At 51.8% G+C, this 26,123-nt stretch overlaps 1 long non-coding RNA gene across 1 annotated transcript; it reads left to right on the forward strand.

The window, feature by feature from the left end:
* The first annotated feature begins 474 nt into the window (after positions 1-474).
* Positions 475-11,441, forward strand: LOC144339828 (uncharacterized). Its single transcript, XR_013415250.1, has 3 exons — positions 475-640; positions 10,273-10,389; positions 10,833-11,441. It is a non-coding gene; the product is annotated as an uncharacterized LOC144339828 (long non-coding RNA).
* The last annotated feature ends 14,682 nt before the right edge of the window (positions 11,442-26,123 follow it).

Below are 26,123 nucleotides of genomic sequence, written 5' to 3' on the forward strand. Positions count from 1 at the left end.
ACACTGTCTCTTTAAAAAAAAAAAAAAAAAAAAGTAATAATAATGAAGATAAATAATGCTTTGGTTCCATAAAAAGAGGTACCTCGCAGAGCCATTGGAAGCCTCAGCCAGGAGAGCTCAGGACCATCTTCCCCTGAGTGTACCAAACTAGGCACCTGGGCGGTGCGGGAGGGTGGCCTGAGGGGAGCAGGTGCCCCCTCTCGTTTTGTGGCCCTTCCCTGCGCCAATTATTGCTTTATTATTGTTTTTAGTCAGATATAATTCCAGCATTTTCTATAATCTTGATCTTTTCATTGATACCAGATTTTTATACAAATATTTGTATATAAAATGATTGTGTGCCCACCAGAATACATTCCCTGGCAATTAGAACGTTTAAGATGTAGCTCCTAACCATCCTTCATTTATTACTTTTGAACATGTTTTGTGATTTTTTGTGGGGATGTGTTTAATCCAATAACAATTCTCATTTAGAGTTGCAAAACACGAAGCCATTTCGAACCGAGACAGATGGCAGCTAAATGAAGTTTAATTAAAGAATGAGTGCTTTGAATCAAATCACTTTTTAAGAAGTACAGTACACGGAGATTCTGGAGAGGTTGCATAAACAGCATCTGGGCGCTTCTGTGAGGAAGAGTCGGTAAGGCTTTCCCATCGGATAAGGGGCTGGGCGGGCGCAGGGTGGGCGAAGGGAACAGCGGCCCTTTGTAGGAGACCTCTGTCCTCTGCCTGGACACACCTCCCAAAGCCCAGGCCCCCAGGGACTGGGGGAAACTCACAGGAGGCAACCTCTTGCTTCAAAGGCTTTGGCTTGGAGCAGGGGAAGGGGGTGGGAGAGGGGTCCCCACTTCTGCCCTTTCTTTAAGACATAGGGTCTCACTGTGTTGCCCAGGCTGGAGTGCAGTGGCTCAATCCTCTGCCTTTAGGGAAGCAGGAGGACACAAGGGTTTGCTGCACCTACCCACTTAATTGCACGCCATCTGCACAGTGAGCCTGAAAGAACAGATGGGAAGCTTCGTGGGCCTCTGTGCGATGAAGGAGGATTGGGTTCCCTGGGCCCTACCCCCGATCTCTGCGCCTCTCCATGCATGGGATGGCAGTGCCCGCGGGCACAGTCTCAGCCTCGCCGCTCCCGGCCAGGCAGGAGCCACTTCTGGCTCTGGCCGTGGATCTGAGCGGTGGAGTGGGGGCGGCAGGTCTAGACGACCGACAGGCGCCAGCGGGCGGTGGCGGGCGGGAGGGGGCGCCAGGTGGTCCGCTCCCTGGGGACGGAACGGTGGGACAGAAGACTGGGGACCCCTACGCCCTGCGAGGCGCTTGGAATGCCGTGCCTAGATGCTTGCACTTGGTGCAAGGAAAGCAAAACAGATTTTAAATCCAGAGTCACAGGATCATGGGTGAGGGATAGGTTACAGGATGTGAGGGTTGAAGGCTAGGTGACAGCTGCAAGGACTCTTCAGATCATCTTGACTTCATAGGGAGTTTCTGCTTGGAGGTAGTGGCCATTTTAGGAGGTCACCCCTGCCCCCATCCTGGAGTGGAAAAAGTGGGCCTGGCCCAGGGCAGGAGCTGATGGTGGAGTGGAGGTGCCTGGTGGCACTGGGAGCCACTAGGAGGTGGGAGGGAGGAGGGTGAGGCTGGCAGCTGACTGGGTGGGGGGTTTGCACTAGTGGAGAGAGGGGTGGCTGTGCCAGGCACGTGGTTTCTAGCATCTTTCCAGGAGGAAGCATGGTCTGGAGGGCTGGGATGGAGCCTTCCTCCCAGCTCTGGGCATGGATGAGACTGACCCTGAGGGCTTGCAAAAGCCCTGGACTAAAGTTTTGACCATTTCCTCAGAACTCAGACCATTTCCTCAGACCATTTCCTCATTGACTCAGAACTCAGTCCCTCCAAGCCACAGGCCTCATTCTGGGCCCTGGGTGGATGGTTAGAGCCAGATCCTGGGGCCACCCTGACCCCTGACTCTCCAGAACCCCTGGTCCATCTGATTGGCTGACCCTCTAGTTATTTTCTCCACCTGGCCCAAACCACTGCCATTTCTCTCTCTCTCTCTCTCTTTTTTTTTTGTTTGAGACAGAGTCTTGCTCTGTCGCCCAGGCTGGAGTGCAGTGGTGCGATCTCAGCTCACTGCCAACCTCTGCCTCTTGGGTTCAAGAGATTCTCCTGCCTCAGCCTTATGCCCGGCTAATTTTTGTATTTTTTAGTAGAGATGGGGTTTCGCTATGTTGGCCAAGCTGGTCTCGAACTCCTGACCTCAGGTGATCCACCCACCTCAGCCTCCCAAAGTGCTGGAGTTACAGGCATGAGCTACTGCGCCTGGCCTCCACTGCTACCTTCTTTTGGAGCCTCCCACGTGGTCTTCCGATTTATTCCTCCCTTCCTTCTCCAATGTCTCTCAGCGGGCAGGGGCACCCTTCCAAAATGCAGACCTAGGCCTGGCTCTCCCCCAGGTACTTCCTGTTGTGGGTCTCATTTGCCCTCTGGAAATTGCCTTGGCCCAGCTTATGAGGCCTTCTACATGGGTCAGTGAGTAAAAGGACGCAGCTCTGTCCCAGAGTGCATGGCTGGGCAGACGTAACCCGGGCTGGATGTCCGCCTCTGCCCACCACTTCAGCCCAGCACCATGTGCTGAGCGTCCTCGGGAACCTTGACCGAGTCTGCACCTGCCCCGACATGTCACCTCCAGCCACCCTGTGTCTACTGTGGTGACACCTTCTTATTCCTGGAATGCACGAAGTCCCTGTCCAGCTCCGTTTTTGCCCACATGGCTCTCCTCTCAAACACCCACCTGCCTCAGCCCTCCTCTCTTTGTGCCCCCAAAGCCTCACTTGCTCTTCAAGCCTCAGCTTCTAGGACTCTTCCTACTTTCTGCATTAGGTGAGGTCCCCTGCTTTGTTTTTTCAGAGGCAGGGTCTTGCTCTGTGGCCCATGCTCAAGAGCAGTGTCACGGCTCACTGCAGTGTCAAACTCCTGGTCTCAAACAGTCCTCCTGCCTCAGCCTCCAGAGTAGCTGGGACCACAGGCACACACCACCATACCTAGCTAATTAAAATTTTTTAGAGAAAGGGTTCCACTATGTTGCCTAGGCTGGTCTCGAACTCCTGGCCTCAAGTGATCCTCCCACCTTGGCCTCCCAAAGCACTGAGATTACAGGCCTGAGCCACCGCATGAGCCTTACTCTGTTTTGTGCTCCCTGGCAGCTGCTTCCCCAGTGAGGACACTCAGCTGCTTGGCCTCCCAGCCAGAAGGGCAGGGCTCAGTAAATATGTGTTGACTCAATGAGCAGGGACTGGGTGCCAAGTCTTGGATGCCTGCCACGCTCTTGTGACTTGTCTTTCTGCCTTTAGTCTGGTCCCTTCCTTCAATTTCCCACCTGCCCCTAAAGTGGTCTTTCTAAGACCCAGCTGGGACCCGTCACTCTGCCTGTCAGGTATCCAGAGCTCTATCCAAAATCATTCCAGGTTGGGCATGGTGGCTCACGCCTCTAATCCCAGCACTCTGGGAGGCTGGGGCAGCAGGATGGCTTGAGCCCAGGAGTTTGAAGCCAGCCTGGGCAACATAGCAAGACTCCATCTACACAAAAAAATAAAAAAATTGGCTGGGCGTGGTGGCTCACACCTGTAGCCCCAGCTACTCTGGAGGCTGAGGCAGGAGGATTGCTTGAGCCCAGGAGTTTGAGGCTGCAGGAAGATGTGATCGTGCCACTGCATTCCAGCCTGGGGACACAGAAAGACCTTGCCTCTGAAAAAAGAATACTTGTCCTGCCCCCACCGCCCCCCCTTTTTTTTTGAGATGGAGTTTCACTCTTGTTGCCCAGGCTGGAGTGTAATGGTGCAGTCTCAGCTCACTGCAACCTCTGCCTCCTGGGTCCAAGCAATTCTCCTGCCTCAGCCTTCCAAGTAGCTGGAATTACAGTCGCACGCCACCACACCCAGCTAATTTTTTTGCATTTTTAGTAGAGATGGGGTTTCATCATGTTGGCTGGACTGGTCTCGAACTCCTGACCTCAGGCAATCTGCACACCTTGGCCTCCCAATGTGCTGAGATTACAGGCGTAAACCACTGCGCCTGGTCTCCAAACCCCTTTTTGAAAATGCCTCCCATCCAGCCACAGTGCTTCACCGGGATGGGCCCCTCCCTCTCTGACATTTACCATATTTAACACTTTTTTTGTTGTTGTTTTTGTTTTTGAGATAGGGTCTTGCTCTGTTATCCAGGCTGGAGTGCAGTGGTGTAATCACGACTCACTACAATCTCAACCTTCTGTACTCAAGCAATCAAACCTCCTCATGCCTCAGCCTCCTGAGTAGCTGGACTCCAGATGTGCGCACCACCATGCCTGGCTAATTTTGTGTTTTTTGTTTTGTTTTTTTTGGTTTTTTTGAGACGGAGTTTCGTTCTTGTTGCCCCAGGTGCAGTACAATGACGTGGTCTCAGCTCACTGCAACCTCTGCCTCCCAGGTTCAAGCAATTTTCCTGCCTCAGCCTGCTGAGTAGCTGGGATTACAGGCACCCGCCACCACGCCTGGTTAATTTTTGTATTTTTAGTAGAGACGGGGTTTCACCATGTTGGCCAGGCTGGTCTTGAACTGCTGACCTCAGGTGATCCACCTGCCTCGGCCTCCCAAAGTGCTGGGATTATAGGCGTAAGCCACCGTGCCCGGCCTCATTTTTGTATTTTTGTACAGATAGGGTCTCCCTATGTTGCCCAGGCTAGTCTCAAACTCCTGACCTTAGGTGATCCACCCGCCTCAGCCTCCCAGAGTGCTGGGATTACAGGTGTGAGCCACATTTAAATTTTTCTAGAGAAAGGGTTCCACTGTGTTGCCTAGCCTGGTCTCAAACTTCTGGTCTCAAGCAATCCTCCACCTTGGCCTCCCAAAACATCAATATTACAGCCCAACGAGGTCGAACTCCTGACCTCAAGCAATCCACCCACCTCGATCTCCCAAAGTGCTGGGATTCCAGGCGTGAGCCACCAACCTCCCAAAGTGCTGGGATTCCAGGCGTGAGCCACCATGCCCGGCCCCATGGCACATTTTCCTTCCGTGGCTTTTCTTCTTGATGTCACATGCTCCCAGGAGCACAAAGAGCTCTGAGGGCTTCCTGGACACTACCTCTGCTGTGATGAGGAAGAGGGCAGGGCACCTGAGCTGCGTTTCCCGACCTTGTCCCCAGTGACAGCTGCGGCTGCGATCCAAACGAGAATGTGAAACAGTGACCATAAAAGTAAAGGCAGCACTTTTTCTTTCTTTTTTTTACTTATTTAAAAAGGCCTGCCGGGCGTGGTGGCTCACGCCTGTAATCCCAGCACTTTGGGAGGCCGAGGCGGGCGGATCACAAGGTCAGGAGATCGAGACCACGGTGAAACCCCGTCTCTACTAAAAATACAAAAAATTAGCTGGGCGCGGTTGTGGGCGCCTGTAGTCCCAGCTACTCGGGAGGCTGAGGCAGGAGAATGGCGGGAACCCGGGAGGCCGAGCTTGCAGTGAGCCGAGATTGCGCCACTGCACTCCAGCCTGGGCGACAGAGCGAGACTCCGTCTCAAAAAAAAAAGGCCTTGGTGGCAGGAATATAGTGTGAAAATCATTGGAAAAACTAAAAGGCATCGATACATATCCGAATATACACTTTGTACATAAATTACATTTCCTTTAGTCTTTCTGAGTGAGGTCCTGATTCAGTACTGAGGTCTAGTAGTTAAGAGGTCCGGGGAGCTGCACGTTCAGGCCAGCATAGTCCACCATGTACATTGGTCATTGCTAGAGAGAGTGACAAAGGGACTGGGCTAGGACTCCAGGTGATGCGGAACGAACCCAAAATGCTTAGCTCTGCTTTTGGAGGGGCTTTTCTCAGAGGTTATTTATTTATATTTGATATTTTTTATTTTTTTGAGATGGAGTTTCACTCTTTTGCCCAGGCTAGCGTGCAGTGACGCAATCTCGGCTCACTGCAACTTTGGCCCCCCAGGTTCAAGCGAGTCTCCTGCCTCAGCCTCCCGAGTAGCTGGGATTATAGGCACCGGCCACCATGCCTGGCTAATTTTTCTATTTTTAGTAGAGATGGGGTTTTGCCATGTTGGCCAGGCTGGTCTTGAACTCCTGAACCTCAAGTGATCCACCTGCCTCGGCCTCCCAAAGTGCTAGGATTACAGGTGTGAGCCACCACACCCAGCCTATTTATTTTTGAGATGGAGTCTCATTCTCTTGCCCAGGCTGGAGTGCAATGGCATGATCTTGGCTCACTGCACCCTCAATCCCCTTGGGCTCAAGCAGTCCTCCTACCCCAGCCTCCCAAGTAGCTGGAACCACAGGCATGTGCCACCGTGCCTGGCCAATTTTTTTTTTTTTTTTTCTGATACAGAGTTTCACTCTTGTCGCCCAGGCTGGAGTGCAGTGGTGCAGCCTTGGCTCATTGCAACCTCTGCCTCCCAGGTTCAAGCAATTCTCCCGTTTCAGCCTCCCCAGTAGCTGGGATAACAGGCATGTACCACTATGCCCAGCTAATCTTGTATTTTTAGTAGAGATGGGGTTTCTCCATGTTGGTCAGGCTGGTCTCAAACTCCTGACCTCAGGTGATCCACCTGCCTTGGCCTCTTAAAGTGCTGGGATTAGAGGTGTGAGCCACTATGCCCAGCCTGTTTTCTTTTTTTTTTTTTTAATTTAATTTAATTTAATTAATTTATTTATTTGTCTTGAGATGGAGTTTTGCTCTTGTTGCCCAGGCTGGAGTGCAATGGCATGATCTTGGCTCACCGCAACCTCCGCCTCGCGGGTTCAAGTGATTCTCCTGCCTCAGCCTCCCTAGTAGCTGGGATTACAGGCGTGCACCACCATGCTGGGATAATTTTTGTATTTTTAGTAGAGATGGGGTTTCACCATGTTGGCCGGGCTGGTCTCAAACTCCTGACCTCAGGTAATCCACCCACCTTGGCCTCCCAAAGTGCTGGGATTACAGGTGTGAGCCACCGCGCCTGGCCAGTGACATTTCTTTTCATGTCTCCAGCTCTGGCATGGCTGAAGGGCATGGGCAGGTCCCTCCCTGGACCTCCGCTGGCCCATCTGCCCAGCGGGGATGTGAATTCCTGCCTGAGTGCCTGTGAGTACCCCGTGAGAAGGATGGGCTACCTCTTGGGTGAGACGGGTGGATGCATCTATAACCCCTAAGGCCAGAAGGTCCCCCCTCAAAGCCCAATGCCTCCCCATCCCCTGGGCCCACATCCAGAGTAGACGGCCCTGCCTGACTGAGGGGGGAGGGTCACAGAGAAGAGGGCTGGAGTCCAAATCTGTGCAACTTTACCATGAGTGAGATCTGATTGGCCAATGCCACTGAATCCGGGTTAGAGGATGAGGAAGAGGAAGACAAGGAGGAAGAGGAGATGGAATTTCCTTCCGAGACCCGCTTTCTCTTGTGCTTGGGAATGCTGCTGTCTTTGGCTAGAAGGAGGGGAAAAGCCTGTTGATGCTGGAAGCTGAGGGTTTTCTGTCTCAGCCTCCTGAGCTCTCTGGAAAAGTGTTCTGTCTTAAGTTTTCGAGTCCCCCTTTCAGGATTTCAGGCTCCTGATCCCCTGGGGGTCAGGGCTCACCTGTCCAGAGCCCACCTGTCCAGCCTCCTTCCCAAAGCAAGCCCGAGGGCCCACTCTCCCCGGCCTCCTGCTCTTGCTGGCCTGCCTGCCTTCGTTAACACTGCATCCTCATTCCCAGGTGTCCCTTCTCCTCCCCAGCAAACTCACCCCTCAGGCCCTAGGTCCTCTCTCTGTTTGTTGTTGTTGTTGTTGTTTTGTTTTGAGATAGAGTCTTGCTCTGTCACCCAGCCTGGAGTGCAGTGGCGCGATCTTGGCTCCCTGCAACCTCCACCTCCTGGGTTCAAGCGATTCTACTGCCTTAGCCTCCCGAGTAGCTGGGATTACAGGCATCTGCCACCACGCCCGGCTAATTTTTTGTATTTTAGTAGAGATGGGGTTTCACTGTGTTGGGCAGGCAGGTCTTGAACTCCTGACCTCAAGTGATCCATCCACCTCGGCCTCCCAAAGTGCTGGGATTATAGGCATGGGCCATCAAACCTGGCCTATATTGTTTTTTAAGGTCTCACTCTGTTGTCCAGGCTGGAGTACAGTGGTGCAATTGTAGCTCACTGCAGCCTCCAAGTCCTGGGCTCAAGCAATCTTCCCACTTCAGGCTCCCGAGTAGCTGGGACTATAGGTGTGCACCACCACGCCTGGCTAACTTTTTGTATTTTTGTATCATTATGTTGCCCAGGCTGGTTTCAAATTCCCAACCTCAAGCCATCCTCCTGCCTCAGCCTCCCCAGATGCTGAGATTACAGCCATGAGCCATCGTGCCTGACTCGTGGCAACAATATTAATCACATTCTCAGTCTCTGAGTATTTTCTGGATGCTGGGCACTGTGCTAAATGCTTTGCACATTGTCTCCTGGGATCCTCCCAGCAACCCTCTAAAATCCTATTCACATTTCACTCATGAGCACCCGAAGGGGCAGGGCTGTTAAAGGACTTTCTCCAAGGCCAAGTCTGTGTGACTCCAGAGGCCACATTCTTTCCTGGGCTCTTTAAGGCTGGGAGGGGATGTGGGGCCCCGGGAGAGGCTCTGGGAGTTCTGGGGAGGCTGGGCCTGCAGGCTAGGTGGTCCAGGGAGGGTATAAAGAGGACCTGGGACTGGGTGCAGTGGCTCACACTGGTAATCCCAGCATGTTGGGAGACCAAGGTGGCTGGATTGACTGAGGTCAGGAGTTAGAGACCAGCTTGGGCAACATGGTGAGACCCTGTCTCTATTAAAATATTTAAAAATTGTATTGCTATGGTTATCACTGATGTATGGTGGCCCTGAGTGGAGAGTTCACAGGTCCAAGTAGACAGGCAGTGCCCCAGGGAAAGAAACTCTGGTTTGGAATGAGAAGTCCTAAGTTCAAATTTCCCTGTGGCCACTTACTATTATCACTGTGTGAATTTGGGAAAACCGATGAACCTCTCTGAGTCAAATGGGGAAACCAGTGTGAGGTGAGACTCAGAAAGCACCGCATGCATACAAGAACCCAGCACCTGGCCCAGCACGGAGCAGGTGTTCTGCGGTTGCTGAATTCACTTGAGATGAAGATGTAAAACTCTGAGCGGCATGTCCTGATTGGATGGGTTACTGCATGGAAACCTCGCCCAGCCCAATGAAGAAGGGCTTTTATTGTCTTTTTGAGACAAGGTCTCACTCTGTCGCCCACGCTGGAGTGCAGTGGTGTGGTCTTAGCTCACTGCAACCTCCACTTCCCAAGCTCAAGTGATCCTCCTGCCTCAGCCTCCCGAGTAACTGGGACTACAGGTGCACACCACCCTGCCTGGCTAATTTTTTGTCGAGACGAGGTCTCTCTATGTTGCCCAGTCTGGTCTTGAACTCCTGGGCTCAAAGAATTCTCCTGCTTCAGCCTCCCAAAGTGCTGGAATTACAGGTGTGAGCCACTGTACTCAGCTCACCAGAAGGGTCTTAATGACACAGAGTAAGGGCAGGCGAGGTCCATGGGGCAAATGTCTCTTCAACTGGAGAAAAGTCAGAAACTAGGGGTCTGTGATGTGGCATAGAGACCCTGGGAAAGAGAAGACCCTGGAGGCAGGAGGAGCCCAGGCTCTGAGTCAGAGGGAATTTTGTGGGAGATTCCACATGAAAAAGAAGTCAGAGGCTGCCCCACCCTCTGTCTCAGACTGGTCCATGGGCTGTGGTCATCCTTGAGTCACCATGAGAGATGGCCACATTGGAGGGAGTGGTGGATGTGGGTGACAGTATCCACCCTCTGGGCATCTGTCCCAAATCCTTCTGAGACCTTCATGTGGCCTTCTATGTCTCTGCCATGTTTTTTTTTTTTTTTTTTTTTTTTTGAGACAGAGCCTGGCTGTGTTGCCCAGGCTGGAGTATAGTAGTGCCATCTCGGCTCATTGCAACCTCCGCTTCCTGGGTTTACTCCTGCCTCAGCCTCCTGAGTGTCTGGGATTACAGGTGCCCACCACCACCCCCAGCTAATTTTTTTTTTTTTTTTTTGTAGAGACAGGGTTTCACCATGTTGGCCAGGCTCGTCTTGAACTCCTGACCTCTGGTGATCCACCTGCCTCCCTGCCTCAGCCTCCCAAAGTGTTGGGATTACAGACATGAGCCACCGTGCCCAGCCTCATCTCTGCCTTTGACCTGCGAGCAAACCAAGTCGCCTCCAGATCTGTGTGTTCAGTGCCATGCCTGACCCTTGTAACTGGCTCTTTTTTTTTTTGGAAACAAGGTCTCACTCTGTCGCCCAGGCTGGAGCGCAGTGGCGCAATTACAGCTCACTGCAGCCTCCACCTTCCGGCCTCAAGCACTCCTCCTGCCTCATCCTTTTGTGTAGCTGGGACAACAGGTATGCACCACTGCGCCTGGCTAATTTTTAACTTTTTGCAGAGATAGTGGGGCGGGGTGGGGGGTCTCACTATATGGCCCAGGCTTGTGATCAGCTCTTGATGGAAGGAGGTGGCTTCTAGCTGGGTTGTGCCACCTCAGGCTCTGGAGTTCCAGGTGAACCTGGTCCTGACAGGAGTCAGGGCCTTGGGTCTCAGGCCAGGTTGTAGCGTGGCCTTGCTGAATCCTATCACTATCCTGGCTGAGCAGCCATACTGGGCCCTGTGACCCACGGTGGTCTATGGTTCAGATGGGTGGTCCTGACAGCAGGGTCTACACAGCATCTGACTCACTATGTGGCCTGGGCAAGTCCCTGGGCGTCTCTGCGCCTCAGCTTCCCAGCTGTACAATGAGGTGAGGTAAGATTAGATCGGTATTTTTTCTTTCTTCTTTTTTATTTCTTAGGAGATGGAGTCTCAACCAGGCACAGTGACTCACGCCTGTCATCCCAGCACTTTGGGATGCTGGGGTGGGAGGATCACTTGAGGTCAGGAGTTTGAGACCAGCCTGGACAACATGGTGAAACCTCGCCTCTACTAAAAATACAGAAAGTTAGCTGGGTGTGGTGGTGCATGCCTGAAGTCCCAGCTACTCGGGAGGCTGAGGCATGAGAATCGCTTGAACTCGGGAGGTGGAGGTTACAGTGAGCCAAGATTGCAAGATTGACTCCAGCCTGAGTGACAGAGCGAGACTCTGTCTGGGAAAAAAAAAAGGCCGGGAGCAGTGGCTCACACCTGTGATCCCAGCACTTTGGGGGGCCGAGGTGGGCGGATCATGAGGTCAGGAGTTCGAGACCAGCCTGGCCAACATGGGGAAACCCCATCTCTACTAAAAATACAAAAAATAGCTGGGTGTGGTGACAGGAGCCTGTAATCCCAGCTACTTGGGAAGCTGAGGCAGGAGAATCACTTGAACCCAGGAGGCGGAGGTTGCAGTGAGTGAGATCATGCCACTGCACTCCAGCCTGGGTGACAGAGCAAGACTCTGTCTTGGAAAAAAAAAAAAGGAAAAAAAGAGTTGGGGTCTCATTCTGTCATCCAGGCAGGAGTACAGTGGCATAATCATAGCTCACTGCAGCCTTAAACTCTTGGGCTCAAGTGATCCTCCAGCCTCAGCCTCCTGTGTAGCTGGGACTACAAGTGCCTACTACCATGCCCTGCTAAATTTTAGAAAAAACTTTTTGGTCTATGGCCATACCACCCTGAACACGCCTGATCTTTCCTGATCTCAGAAGGCCTGGTTAGTACTTGGATAGGAGAAAAAAACCTTTTGTAGAGACAAGGTCTCACTATGTTGCCCAGGTTGGTCTCAAACTCCTGGACTCAAGCAATCCTCCCATTTAGGCCTCCCAAACTGCTGGGATTAGAGGCGTGAGCCGCCACACCCGGCCAATCAGTTTCTTTTTCTTTTTCTTTTTAAGACAGAGTCTTGCTCTGTCACCCAGCCTGGAACACAGTGGTGTGACTTTGACTCACTGCAACCTCTGCCTCCTGGGCTGAAGCGATCCTCCCACCTCAGACTCCCAAGTAGCTAGGACTACAGGCGTGCACCACCATGCCAGGCCAATTTTTCTTTTTCTTTCTTTTTTGATTTTTTTTGAGGCGGAGTCTTGCTCTGTTGCCCAGGCTAGAGTGCAGTGGCACAATCTTGGCTCATTGCAACCTCTGCCTCCCAGGTTCAAGCGATCCTCCTGCCTCAGCCACGCTAGTAGCTGGGACTACAGGAACATGCCACCATACCTGGCTAATTTTTGTATTTTTAGTAGAGATGGGGTTTTGCCATGTTGACCAGGCTGGTCTCGAACTCCTGACCTCAGGTGATCCACCCACCTTGGCCTCCCAAAGTGCTGGGATTACACGCGTGAGCCACCGCTTCCAGCCCTAATTTTTCTATTTTCAGTTGAGACGGGGTTTCACCATGTTGGCCAGTCTGGACTCGAACTCCTGATCTCAAGTGATCTGCCTGCCTCGGCCTCCCAAAGTGCTGGGATTACAGGTGTGAGCCTCCGCGCCTGGCCCAATCAGTGTTTCTTAATCGGGTGCACATCATAGTCACCTGGGAGTACCTTCTCCTAAGTCCCATCATCCACCTTAATCAGAACCATCATGCCAGGCGGCCCCAGGTGCCTGACGAAAGGATCTGTATACCCTGCAGATGCCAGCAGAACGGAGGGGGTCTGGCCAGTCTCGGGCAGTGCCTGCCTGCCTCACCCCTTCAGTCACATGCTACCCCTCTGCTACCCAGGAGGCCTCCATGATGCTCCCTGAGGCCCGGCCTGCCTCTTGTCCTTCTAGCTGACCTCCTACATTCATTGGTGCTATGGTAGGGCCTCCCCTCTGCAGGGCACCTGCAGGTTTCCGGGGGCCTCTTGGGGATACCTGGCCTCATTCATGGAGACCTCAGGCTCCCTGGGGAGGTACCAGGGTGGAGAGGGGTTATATATTTTTCAAGGTGGTCAGCCATCTATTGCATGCCCACCTGGACCACATCTATCTCTGCCTTTAAGAAATTTATTCAATTTTTTTTTTAAGAGACGAGGTCTTGCTCCGTTGCTCAGGCTGGAGTGCAGGGGCGCGATCTCAGTTCACTGCAACCTCCGCCTCCTGGGTTCATGCAAATCTCCTGCCTCAGTCCCCCGAGTAGCTGGGATTACAGGTGCCCATGACCACGCCTAGCTAATTGTTGTATTTTTAGTAGAGACGGGGTTTCACCATGTTGCTCAGGCTGGTCTTGAACTCCTGACCTCAAGTGATCTGCCTGCCTTGGCCTCCCAAAGTGCTGGGATGACAGGCGTGAGCCACTGTGCCCGGCTCTACCTTTTTTCAAAAAGAACAGTCTCTAGTCCCTGCGGGGCAGAAGGGCGGCTTCTTCACCTCCGACTCACCTGGCACCTTGGCATCATTGCAGATTTCTGCAAAGGGTCTGAAAAAGAAAGAAATTAGGTGGCAGTTAGAAAATGAGGTTTTCCCCTCCTTTTTTTTTTTTTTTTGATATGGAGTCTCGCTCGGTCACCCAGGCTGAAGTGCAGTGGTGCAATTTCGGCTCACGGCAGCCTCCACCTCCTGGGTTCACGCCATTCTCCTGCCTCAGCCTCCTGAGTAGCTGGGACTATAGGCGCCCGCCACCACGCCCAGCTAAGTTTTATATTTTTAGTAGAGACATGGTTTCACCATGTTGGCCAGGCTGGTCTTGGCCTCAGGTGATCCTCCTGTCTCCGCCTCCCAAAGTACTGGGATTACAGGCATGAGCCATTGCATCTGGCTGTTTTCCCCTCCTTCTCACCTGCTGCCTGAGATGTGCTGCTGCTGCTGCCCAGTAAGACCCAAATAAAAATGGAGAACACACTGTCCCAACAGAGGAGCCCCCATATAGGCCCTGGATGATGGGCCTGTGCCAGCAAATCATTCCTCTGGGTCTGCTGTCCTCATCTATAAAGCGAGGATGTTGTCTGACCAAGTGATCAGAAATGTGTGCCCAGATTTATGCAAGTGGATAGTCATCACAGCATTATTATTAATTATTATTTTTGAGACAGTCTCACTCTTTTGCCCAGGCTGGAGTTCAGTGGTGCCATCCTAGCTCACTGCAGCCTCGAACTCCTGGGATCAATTGATCCTCTTGCCTCAGCTTCCCAGTAGCTGGGAATGCAGGTGCATACCACCATGCCTGGCTAACTTTTTTAAATTAATTATTATTATTATCATTATTTTTGAGACGGAGTCTCGCTCTATTGCCCAGGCTGGTGTGCTGTGGCATGGTCTCAGTTCACCGCCACCTCCACCTCCCGGGTTCAAGCAATTGTCTTGCCTTAGCCTCCTGTATAGCTGGGATTACAGGCGTGAGCCACCACACCTGGCCGTTTTCCTGCATTTTCTAGTTGTTACTTCAGGGGGTGAACTATCTGTGGGAGAAAGGAAACCTCCACTTTTTGATTTTGAACAATTTGTTTTTTTTTTTTACACATGCAAATATTATCTTAATTTAAAAAAACAGGTAGACCAGGCATGGTGGTTCATGTTTGTAATCCCAGCACTTTGGGAGGCCGAGGTAGGCGGATCACTTAAGGTCAGGAGTTTGAGACCAGCCTGGCCAACATGGTGAAACCCTGCCTCTACAAAAATACAAAAATTAGCTGGGGGTGGTGGCGGGCACCTGTGATCCCAGCTATTCAGGAGGCTGAGGCATGAGAATCGCTTGAATCTGGGAGGCAGAGGTTGCAGTGAGCCAAGATGGTGCCACTGCACTCCAGCCTGGGCAATAGAGCAAAACCTCATCTCAAGAAACAAAACATGTAATATAACACTGAAGGCAGGCCAAGTGCTGTGGCTCAAGCTTGTAATCCCAGCAGTTTGAGAGGCCGAGGAGGGCAGATCACCTGAGGTCAGGGGTTCGAGACCTGCCTTACCAATATGGTGAAACCCCCGTCTCTATTAAAAAAAAAAAAAAAAAAAATTAGCCAGGTGTGGTGGCACATGCTTGTAATCCTAGCTACTCGGGAGGCTGAGGCAGGAGAATTGCTTGAACCTGGGAGGTGGAGGTTGCAATGAGCTGAGATTGTGCCATTGCACTTCAGCCTGGGTAATAAGAGCAGAACTCCATCTTAAAAAAAAGAAAAAAGAAATACACCACAGGCCAGGTGTGGTGGCTGACCCCCATAATCCCAGCACTTTGAAAGGCTGACATGGGAGGATGGCCTGAGCCCAGGAGTTCGAGACTAGCCTGTGCAATACAAAATAAAATAAAATAAAATAAAATAAAAAGTGGCTGGGCGCGGTGACTCATGCCTGTAATCCTAGCACTTTGTGAGGCCAAGGTGGGTGGATCACCTGAGGTCAGGGGTTTGAGACCTGCCTTACCAATATAGTGGCCTGCAAGACAGAATGAGACTCCATCTCAAAAAGAAAGTAATAATATATTAATAAAATAATAATTTAAAAATATAAAGAAATGCATCACAGTGTTGACTTTCAGTAGGAGAGTTACAGCTATGTTCTTTTCTTCTATTTTTTTTTGTATTTTCCAGGTTGCTTTGTGTATTGTTCTGAAAATAATAAAATCATCTATTGTATTAAAAAGAAAGACTGGGCCGCACAGTTTGGGTGTGGTGGTTCACACCTGTAACCCCAGCAATTTGGGAGGCTGAGGTGGGAGGATCACTTGAGCTTAGGAGTTCAAGACCAGCCTGGGCAACACAGTGAGACCCTATTGAGGCTGCAGTGGGCCATGATCATACCTCTGTATGCCTGCCTGGGCAAAAGAGTGAGACCCTGTCTCAAAACAAAAACCAAAACCCAAAAGACTGTAAGGATATATGGTATAATAGTAATAACGGAGGCTGAGTGCAGTGGCTCACGCCTGTAATCCCAGCACTTTGGGAGGCTGAGGCAGACAGATCACTTCAGGTCAGGACTTTGAGACCAGCCTGGCCAACATGGTGAAACTGCATCTCTACCAAAAAATACAAAAATTAGCTGGTATGGTGGTGCACACCTGTAATCCCAGCTACTTGGGAGGTTAAGGCACGAGAATCGGTTGAAGCCAGGAGGTGAAGGTTGCAGTGAACTGAGATTGTGCCACTGCACTCCAGCCTGGGTGACAGAGCAAGACCCTGTCTCAAAAAAAAAGAAAAAAAAGTAATCACTGAGACTATGGAATTATAATTATTTTTTAAATAAATATTCATGTTTTATTTAAACATTCATATTTAAATACATATTTATATTTACATATGTTAAAAATCAGAATTGTATACTCAGAAGAAGTCAAATTTAATGAAAACATATTTTGTTTTTGTTTCTTCCCCAGAGAACAAATTTAATATCTAAAAAAAAAAATCTTTAAAAATAAGTAAATGTCCATGAGTGTTGAAGTGTATGTTTCAGGAGAAAGAGGCAGGAACTATTACAGTACACCTGGGTCTGGATCCCAGCTGACCCACTGTGACCTTGACTTTCACCCTCCCCATGGCCTCACCCTCTCTGTTGCCCGTTCCAGAGGCCAGGCCCTTACTGGAGCTGGTTAATGATGACCATGAGGATGTGCTCTCGGGCCTTCAGGATCTTCTCAAGCCAGTGGATGTCGTAGGTGTTGGGGTTCCGGAAGGGGATGTCATCAGGCAGGCCCGTGACCTCCACGGCATCTGGACTGTCCCGGATCGGTTTATAAGGGACCAGCACCGGTCGGTTCAGGCCCAGGGCCTCACCTAGAGGGCACAGGAAGTCACAGTGAGGAAAGATGTCTCCTGTCCAAGGCAAAGCCCGGTAGGGAAAGGGCTGGAGTCTGGTCTGCCTCAGCCCAGCAGCCATCACACCTAGAGAATTTAAAAATCAAGACACACAGGCTGGGTGTGGTGGCTCATACCTGTAATCCCACGACTTTGGGAGGCTGAGGTGGAAGGATCGCTTGAGCCCAGAAGATCAAGACCAGTCTGGGCAACATGGTGAAACATCCTCTCTACTAAAAATAGAAAAATTAGCCGGGAGTGGTGGCGCACACTTGTAGACCCAGCTACTTGGGAGGCTGGGGCAGAAGGATCGCCTAAGCCCAGGAGGTGGAGGCTGCAGTGAGCAGAGATTGCACCACTGTACTCCAACCTGGGCAACAGAGTGAGACCCTGTTTAAAAAAAAAGAAAATCAACATACACAAAATGTGGGTCATAGGCAGAGCAGCCGTGTCCCCAGGGAGCAGGCAGGCCAGCTGGGGGCTTCTGAAGGCGAGGCTGGCTGCAGAGGGAGGGAGGGCCTCCTGCTTCCCCCGGGAGGAGGGCTTGGTGTGCTGATCCCGACCATAGGCACTGACCATATTTCTCGTTGAAGAGTTCCTTCACCTGCTCCCACAGGATCACCTTCTCCCCGAGTCTGTTGGCGTCATCTTTATCTAAAGAGGAAGACAAGGGGGCATGAGAGTTGGCATCGGCTTGGCCACCGGACCTGCTGCTTCTCCCACCAGGCATCCCTGACTTGCCAAAACATTATCTGCAGGCCCCACCCACTCCCATGCACCTGTTTATTTATTTATTTATTTATTTAATTTTATTTATATATTTTTGAGACAGAGTCTCGCTCTGTTGCCCAGGCTGGAGTGCAGTGGCATAATCTCAGCTCACTGCAACCTCCACCTCCCAGGTTCAAGCGATTCTCCTGCCTCAGCCTCCCAAGTTGCTGGGATCACAGGCACACACCACCATGCCCAGCTAATTTTTGTATTTTTTAGTAGAGACGGGTTTTCACCATGTTGCCCAGGCTGGTCCCAAACTCTTGGGCTCAGGTGATCCACCCACCTCAGCCTCCCAAAATGCTAGGATTACAGGCTTGAGCCACTGCACCTGGCAGTAGCTGGTTTCTAGTCTCAGTTGTTGGTCTGTCCATCCATCCATTTTTCTTTTTTTGAGACATGGTCTTGCTCTGTCATCCAGGCTGGAAGGCAGTAGTGCAATCATAGATAGCTCATAGTAGCCTCCAAATCCCAGGCTCAAGTGATCCTCCTGCCTCAGCCTCCTGAGTAGCTGGGAATAAAGATGTGCGCCACCACGCCTAATTTTTTAAATTTTTGTTAGAGATGGAGCCTCGCTATGTTGCCCAGGCTGATCTTGAACTCCTGGCCTCAAGTGATCCTCTTGCCTTGGACTTCCAAAGTTCAGGAATTACAGGTGTGAGCCACGGTGGCCAGCCCATCCTACATTTTCTTACCAGTGTCCCCAGCACAGGCCCTGTGTTGGGCATGAAACAACCTAAAGAGAAGAGACAGGGCTGCTCCCCTGAGGGGATCCCAGCCAGAGGGGGTGTCACCTGGTCACTAAAGTACAACAGAACACACTTAGGAGACAAGGGGCATGAATCAGGAATGCCCACCCTGTCTGGGCAAGTCTGGGGAGACCTCCCCCAGGAGAGCAGGATGCTTGAATGGGCTCTCAAGGCCTGACATGGTGGCTCATGCCTATAATCCCAGCACTTGCGGAGGCAGAGGCAGGCAGATCACTTGAGGCCAGGAGTTCGAGACCAGCCTGGCCAACATGGTGAAACCCTGTCTCTACTAAAAATACAAAAAGATTAGCTGGGTGTGGCGGCGGGCACCTGTAGTCCAGCTACACGGGAGGGTGAGGCAGGAGAATCGCTTGAGCCTGGGAGGTGGAGGTTGCAGTGAGCAGAGATCACGTCACTGTACTCCAGCCTGGGAGACGGAGACCTGTCTCAAACAAAAATGAAAACAACAACAGAAAAAAACGGACTCCGAAAAGGCAGGTAGGAGTTTGTGAAGGATGGAGTGGCAGTGGGAAGACAATGGGGCAGAAGGACCATCCAATCACAGGCACTCAAGGGTGAAAGATCCTGTGTTGGCCGGGTGCAGCAACTCACACCTGTAATCCCAGCACTGTGGGAGGCCGAGACGGGCAGATCACCTGAGGTCAGGAGTTCGAGACCACCCTGGCCAACATGGCGAAACCCCGTCTCTACTAAAAATACGAAAATTAGCCAAGTGTGGTGGCGGGCACCTGTAATCCCAACTACTCAAGAGGTTGAGACAGGAGAACTGCTTGAACCTGGAAGGCAGCAGTTGCAGTGAGCCAAGATTGCGCCACTGTGCTCCAGACTGGGCGACAAGAGTGAAACTCCGTCTCAAAAAAAAAAGGAAAAAAAAAAAAAGGAAAAAAAAAGAAAGATCCTGTGTACTGGAAGTGGCTGAACTTCGGGGTGGTATAGGGGAGACGACTGATGGGCCTAGCGGGGTCTGTGCACAGGGGCTGGTGTGACTGTGCTGGGCTGTTGGAAATCCCCTGACTGCTCGCTGGCCAAGATCTGTGAATGGGAAACAGACTGTGTCTGGGAGTGTGGGGGCTGTGCATTCTCCCCGCTCACTGCCCAGGCAACCGTCATGGCCTATCTGCTACTTGAGCCCTGGCGTGCTCCGCTGTCCCCTCCCTGTAGCCTAGAGAAGCTGCTGGGGTCAGTTGGCCCTGGAGACGGGGCCTGAGCTGGGCTGTAAGGCTGAGGGGTGGTTGGGCTGGAGATGGGGTCTGGGGTAGAGCTCTGCAGCAGCCTGCAGGCTTGTGCCAGGGTTGAGGACGGGGCTGGGATTGCAGGAAGGGTGGTTTGCATGTCCAACAGGAAATCTCTCTGAGAAGCGTGGGGTCACGTGGGCTGGGCCTCTGGGGCAGGCGGATAGGGTAAGGGTGAGATGTTGGGGGAGTAGAGCTAGAAGCAGGCAGGGAGCCAGGGCCGGATGATGTAGGGCAGAGGAGACTGATGGATCTTTGGAACAAAATGACTCCTGTTTTTTTTCCTCTTGTTTTTCCAAGACAGAGTCTCACTCTGTTGCTCAGGCTGGAGTGCAGGGGTGCGGTCTCGGTTCACTGCAACCTCTGCCTCCCAGGTTCAAGCTATTCTCGTGCGTCAGCCTCCTGAGAGCTGGGACTACAGGCGCCTGCCACCACGTCTGGTTAATTTTTGTATTTTTAATAGAGATGGGGTTTTGCCATGTTGGCCAGGCTGGTCTCGAACTCCTGAGCTCAGGTGATCTGCCTACCTTGGCCTCCCAAAGTGCTGGGATTATAGGCGTGAGCCACCGTGCCCGGCCTGACTACTATTTTTTGAGACTCCCTGTTTCCCAGGTTGGAGTACAGTGGTGCCATCATGACTCACTGCAGCCTTGAACTTTTTGGTTCAAGCAATCCTCCCCGCTCAGCCTCTCAAGTCGCTGGGGCTCCAGGCATGGACTACCGTGCCAGACTAAGGTTTTTTTTAAATTTTTTGTAGAGAGAGTCTCTCTCTGTTGCACAGGCTGTTCTTCAACTCCTAGGCTCAAGCGATCCTCCTGCCCTCAGCCTCCGAAAGTGCTGGGATTACAGTTGTGAGCCACTGTGCCTGGCTCTTTTTTTTTTTTTTTTTTTTTTTTTTTTTTGAGACGGAGTCTCGCTCTGTCACCCAGGCTGGAGTGCGGTGGCCGGATCTCTGCTCACTGCAAGCTCCGCCTCCCGGGTTTACGCCATTCTCCTGCCTCAGCCTCCCGAGTTGCTGGGACTACAGGCGCCCGCCACCTCGCCCGGCTAGTTTTTTGTATGTTTAGTAGAGACGGGGTTTCACTGTGTTAGCCAGGATGGTCTCGATCTCCTGACCTCGTGATCCGCCCGTCTCGGCCTCCCAAAGTGCTGGGATTACAGGCTTGAGCCACCGCGCCCGGCCTACCTGGCTCTTTTAATCTTGAAAACTCTGCGAAGAGCTCACTTCTGTTTAGAGGCTGCCTTGGGAACTGCATCTCCTGGGCTGGTGCTCTGTGCTGCTTGGAGTCTGCTGACCCCATCTGGGTGGTTTGGCCTCCTATGCACAAGCTGCCCAGAAGGGAGGCCCTGTTCCCAATGTGGGGGTTGCCCCAAAGAGCAGGGAGCTTCCCACAGGAGACAGGCTGGGCACCTGCTTGGCCTGGTTCCTCCTTTTCCCAGGGCTCCAACACTCACCACCTCAGGTCCTTCCAAACCCTGCAGGTCCCTGGCCTGGTCCATCCACACCCACATTGAGGAATCTCCGCACATCTCTGAGTTGCTGCATCTGTCTTCAGGCACAGCCTGCCAGCCCCCCTGGGTGCCCAGATACACTGCAAACATCAGCCATCCCAGACAATGTCCTCCTCCCGTGTCCCTATCTTGTGGAGTAATGCCTCTAATTCAGCCACACCAAGACCCCACGCTCCACATCTCCTAGAACCCTCCTCTTCTCCTGTGGCCCAACATGGCCCTTTCTTTCAGGACTAGGATGTGGGAAGAATCAAGGCCACCCTTGTCCAAATCCCATGCAGACCACTGTAATGGAGTCCTGGGCCCAAGGACCAGTTCCTAGAGCCTGCAGGGAAGCGACGGCACATTCCATCTGTCCCCATGCCACTGAGGAATCTTTGGTGGCAGAATTCTCAGCAGGCACGGCTGTGTGTGCACAGTACAGAGAAAGGATGGCCTGGATCACACACATCACTGTGTGCAGATACTTTCCTAGACACTGCAGCCAAGGACACAGAGGCTCAGAGAAGTAAAGAAGCTTGCCCAAGGTCACACAGCCACTAAGCACCAGGAGTACTCTGTGTCGACCCCAAAGCCCTGGTCTTTCCACTCTACCATGAGCCCTGGGTTTCCTGATGTCTCGGATTCCCCTACATTTCTTTCTTTCTTTCTTTCTTTTTTTTTAAGAGTCATGCTCTGTCACCCAGGCTGGAGTGCAGTGGTACGATCTTGGCTCACTGCAACCTCTGCCTCCTGGGTTCAAGTGATTCTCATGCCTCAGCCTCCCGAGTATCTGGGATTACAGGTGCCCACCACCATGCCTGGCTAATTTTTGTATTTTTAGTAGAGACAGGGTTTCACCATGTTGCTCAGGCTGGTCTCGAACTCCTGGCCTCAGGTTATCTGCCCGCCTCAACCTCCCAAAATGCTGGGATTACAGATGTGAACCACCATGCCTGGCATCTGCTATAGTAGCTGTAGAAAGCAGGCTTAATCTTTAAGATAGTTTCCTCTAAATCTGTTGCTCTCAGCCCACAATGCCACCCCTCTGTCTTCTCCTGTGCCGGGACAGAGTGAGACTCAAAGTCAGAGCGCTACGAAGCCTGCAGGATAGAAAGAAGCTTAGCAGGCCCCTCAAAGACGAGGCCCAGAACGGGCATAGTGGCTCACTTGAGGTCAGGAGTTCTAGACCAGCCTGGCCAACATGGTGAAACCCCGTCCCTACTAAAAATACAAAAAATTAGCTGAGCGTGGTGATGCGTGCCTGTAATCCCAGCTACTCAGGAGCCTGAGGCAGGAGAATCCCTTGAACTGGGAGGTGGAGGTTGCAGTGAGCTGAGATTGCGCCACTGCACTCCAGCCTGGGCGACAGACCGAGACTCCATCTCAAGAAAAAAACAAAACAAGACAAGCAAACAAACAAAAAACATGGGACCCCAAACTCACTATGCCAAAGGGAAATGTTAAGCTTGGGAACTGAGTCACGCGATAGCCTTTTGTCCCTAAGCAGATAGTTGTGAGATAGAAGGTCACCTATCTCCCCTGGTGGCCTCCCTCACCCTGGCCATGTAAAATCACAGCTTATCTTCACCGGCAGGGGACAAAGATAAGAAGAGAAATCATTGCTCTGTCCACCCAAGACAAATGTGTATTTGACTTCCTCTATTCTGTTTATCTTATGTAAAATGCAGATTTACTGAGCACAGGACGAATACATCATTAACTATTCCCCTTCCCCCTTTATTTTTTTATTTTTTGAGACAGAGTCTCACTGTTTTCCAGGCTGGAGTGCAGTGACCTGATTTTGGCTCAATGCAACCTCCGCCTACCGGGTTTGAGTGATTCTCGTGCCTCAGCCTCCAGAGTAGCTGGGATTACAGGCACCCGCCACCACGCCTGGCTAAATTTTTTTATTTTTAGTAGAGACGGGGTTTCATTATGCTGCCCATTATGCTCCTGACCTCAGGTGATCCACCTGCCTTGGCCTCCCAAAGTGCTGGGATTACTAGCGTGAGCCACTGTGCCCAGCCCCTCTTTCCCCTTGAAATACCAAAGTCCTCAAAACCCTCTCTGGAAAAAAGCACAGGCCACAGACCCTATTGCAGCTTGAGTCTCTTTTTCCTGGCTGTGTCCTCCACTATGGCAAAATAAATCTCTAAATCGATGGAGACCTGTTTCAGGCACTTTTTGGTTTACATGGCCCGCGGGAGCCTGTAACAGGGATCCTGACTCAGCTGGGAGTCAGGGAGGGCTTCCCAGAGGAGGTGACCACCAGACGGGGCCCAAAGCTCCAAGGATGTGGGCTCATCTGCACGCTGGGGCTCATCACACGGACCTCCAAGGCAGTTGGGAGCGGCGAGTAAGACACAAGGAAACTTGCAGTATCTTGTAATTTCGGGTGCTCAACATGCATTAGCCAATCAGGAAACTTCCCCTGTTCCTTCCAAGTCTTGCCTGGTCTGGGGAGAAGTGCAACCCTAAACCAGTCTGCGGCTAACCGGGAGTGACACTACGGGGCAGTCAACAGGACACTATGGCAGTTCTATATGGCGCACACAGGTGCCAGGCGGTGAACCAGAAGTGGCGGGAGTGTGCATGTGAGGAAAGTGGGGCTGGGCTGGCTGAGGGGGCTGGTGGTTTGGCGAGGCGTCCTGATCACCTCTGGAGTGTGGCGGGGTGGAGTGGGGCTAAATGCCTTTGTTAATAACACCAAGAACTGGCCGGATGTAGTGGCTCATGCCTGTAATCCCAGCACTTTGGGAGGCTGAGGTCAGGAGTTTGAAACCAGCCTGGGCAACATGGCAAGACCCTGTCTCTAAAAAAAAAAAAAAAAAAAAAAAAAAATTAGCTGGGCATGGTGGTGTGTGCCTATAATCCCAGCTACCCGGGAGGCTGAGGTGGGAGGATCGCTTAAGCCTGGAAGTTTGCAGTGAGCCATGATCGCACCACTGCACTCCAGCCTGGGCAACTGAGCTAGACCCTGTCTCGAACAAACAACCAACAAAAATTAAAAAATAAACAAGCTCGGCACATACTATGTGCAGACACTGTGCAAGGCCCACAATGTGCCTTGTCCGTGGGATTCTCTAGCTCAGTCAACATCAAGCTCAGGAAGAACACTGATTTTTCTCTGTAGCTGCTCTTGCATTTTCCTACCTCTTTCTTTTTATTTAATTTAGAGGACAGATAATTACTTTTCTTTTCTTTTTTTGATACAGACAGGGTCTTGCTGTCATTCAGGCTGAAGTGCAGTAGCTAGGACTACAGGTGCAGGCCATCACGCCCAGCTAATTTTTCCATTTTTTGTAGAGATAAGATCTTGTTATGTTGTCCAAGCTACATTTTTTTATATCGTGAGTTTTTGAAGGAAATGGGGCAGGGCAGGCTCTGGTAGGGGCTGGACTGGATGAGCCCCTGCTTGAATGCCTGCATACAGTGGGGAAAAGGGGGATTTCCAGGGACAGGGATGGGGAAAGTTCCTGGCTCATTAGACAGGAAGGCAATCTTGAGTCTAACCCCGAATGCTGTGTGGTGTACGGAAAGTCACTCAACCTCTCTGAGCCTGTTTCCACATTCCTCAACTGGGACTCTGGGCCTGTTGGATCTAATCTCACAATCAAAAAGCACTACAGGCTGAGCAGAGTGGCTCATGCCTGTCATCCCAGCACTTTGGAAGGCTGAAGTGGGAGGATTGCTTGAGGCCAGGAGTTCGAGACCAGCCTGGGCAACATAGGGAAACCCTGTCTCTAAAAAAAAAAAAAAAAGGTGGGGTTTAGTTTACTGTCCTGAATGCCAAGTCAGCAAACCTATTCTCGGGGAGGGGACCTGCCTGAGCTTCCCTGAACCCAGACTGGCTGTAAATGACACCCACAGTTGCAAACATTTCAGTGTTCCCTGTTTGGAAATGTCATAGTTGGGACTCAGTGTGTGCGGGGTTTCACCTTCATGTTTCTGCCCCCAGTGCTGTGAGAAAGTCTTGCTGAAAGAACCCATCCCCACAGCAGTGACCTCTTGCCCACTGCCCCGGACAGTGACACCTTTGGTGGACAGGCCGTCCCTTGACATTTTTCCTGCCCCCTCCTGCTCATTCTGTTCTTCGGTCTCCTCTCTCTTCTGAACGCTGCCTGGGCAACTCTCATCTTATCTTTTCCAACCTGCTGTCTGTTAGCCCAAGGAGTAACTGAATTTTGCCAACGAGAAAAAAAAGACAACCGAGCTCACTGAATCAGCCATGCTATGTACACAATTTTAAACCAGCTGGCTCGGGTGATGCCTGGGCTGGCTCTGCGGCTCTCTCCCGGGACAAAGTGCAAGAGCCCTGGGCAGCCCTGACTCTCCCCACCTAGTTAGAGGTCTTCAGCTCAGACTGACGATCTCATGTTGGTAATTACGACGGATTCACAGCAGGGAGACGCAGCCAGCGATGAGAAAGGGTGGCTTAGAGGGGAGAGACTACGATCTGTAGCAGAAGCGTGGCATAATAGTCCTCCTCTCCCGTCCTGAACCACTTCACAGAGCCCCATCTCGCTGCCAGGCCCGGGCAGAGTTCACGGCTGCAGCAATTGCACCACTGCATTCCAGCCTGGGTGACACAGTGAGACCCAGTCTCGAAAAAATTTAAAAAAGGTACATTCAGGTTCAGTTTTTAACCCCTTGTAGGGCGTGTGCACAGGTTTAGCAGGAATTCCATCAGCTCCATTTCATGGATGAGATAACTGAGGCCTGGAGAGAGGAGGGCCAAGCTGCAATGGGGCAGACACCTGTGCCCAGGCCAGTGATCATGAGCCTGTGCTTCTCCTGCCACCCCAGACCTGGCTGGGCCTGGACACTGCATGCAGGAGGGGCCCTTAAGCCTTGACCCATTTTACAAAGGGAACTGCCATTTTTTTCTTAAGATGGAGTCTCGCTCTGTCACTCAGGGTGGAGTGCAGTGGCATGATCTGGGCTCACTGCAATCTCCACCTCCCAGGTTCCAGCAATTCTCCTGCCTTAGACCCTCGAGTAGCTGAGACTACAGGCACGAGCCACCACTCTCGGCTAATTTTTGTATTTTTAGTAGAGATGGGGTTTCACTATGTTGGCCAGGCTGGTCTCGAACTCCTGACCTCAGTTGATCTGCCCGCCTCGGCCTCCCAAAGTGCTGGGATTACAGGCATAAGCCACCATGCCTGGCTCAAAGGGAACTGTCTTAAAGTGGGATTGACTTGTC

This window comes from Macaca mulatta, chromosome 3 (assembly GCF_049350105.2).
Source record: "Macaca mulatta isolate MMU2019108-1 chromosome 3, T2T-MMU8v2.0, whole genome shotgun sequence".
Taxonomy (NCBI): domain Eukaryota; kingdom Metazoa; phylum Chordata; class Mammalia; order Primates; family Cercopithecidae; genus Macaca; species Macaca mulatta.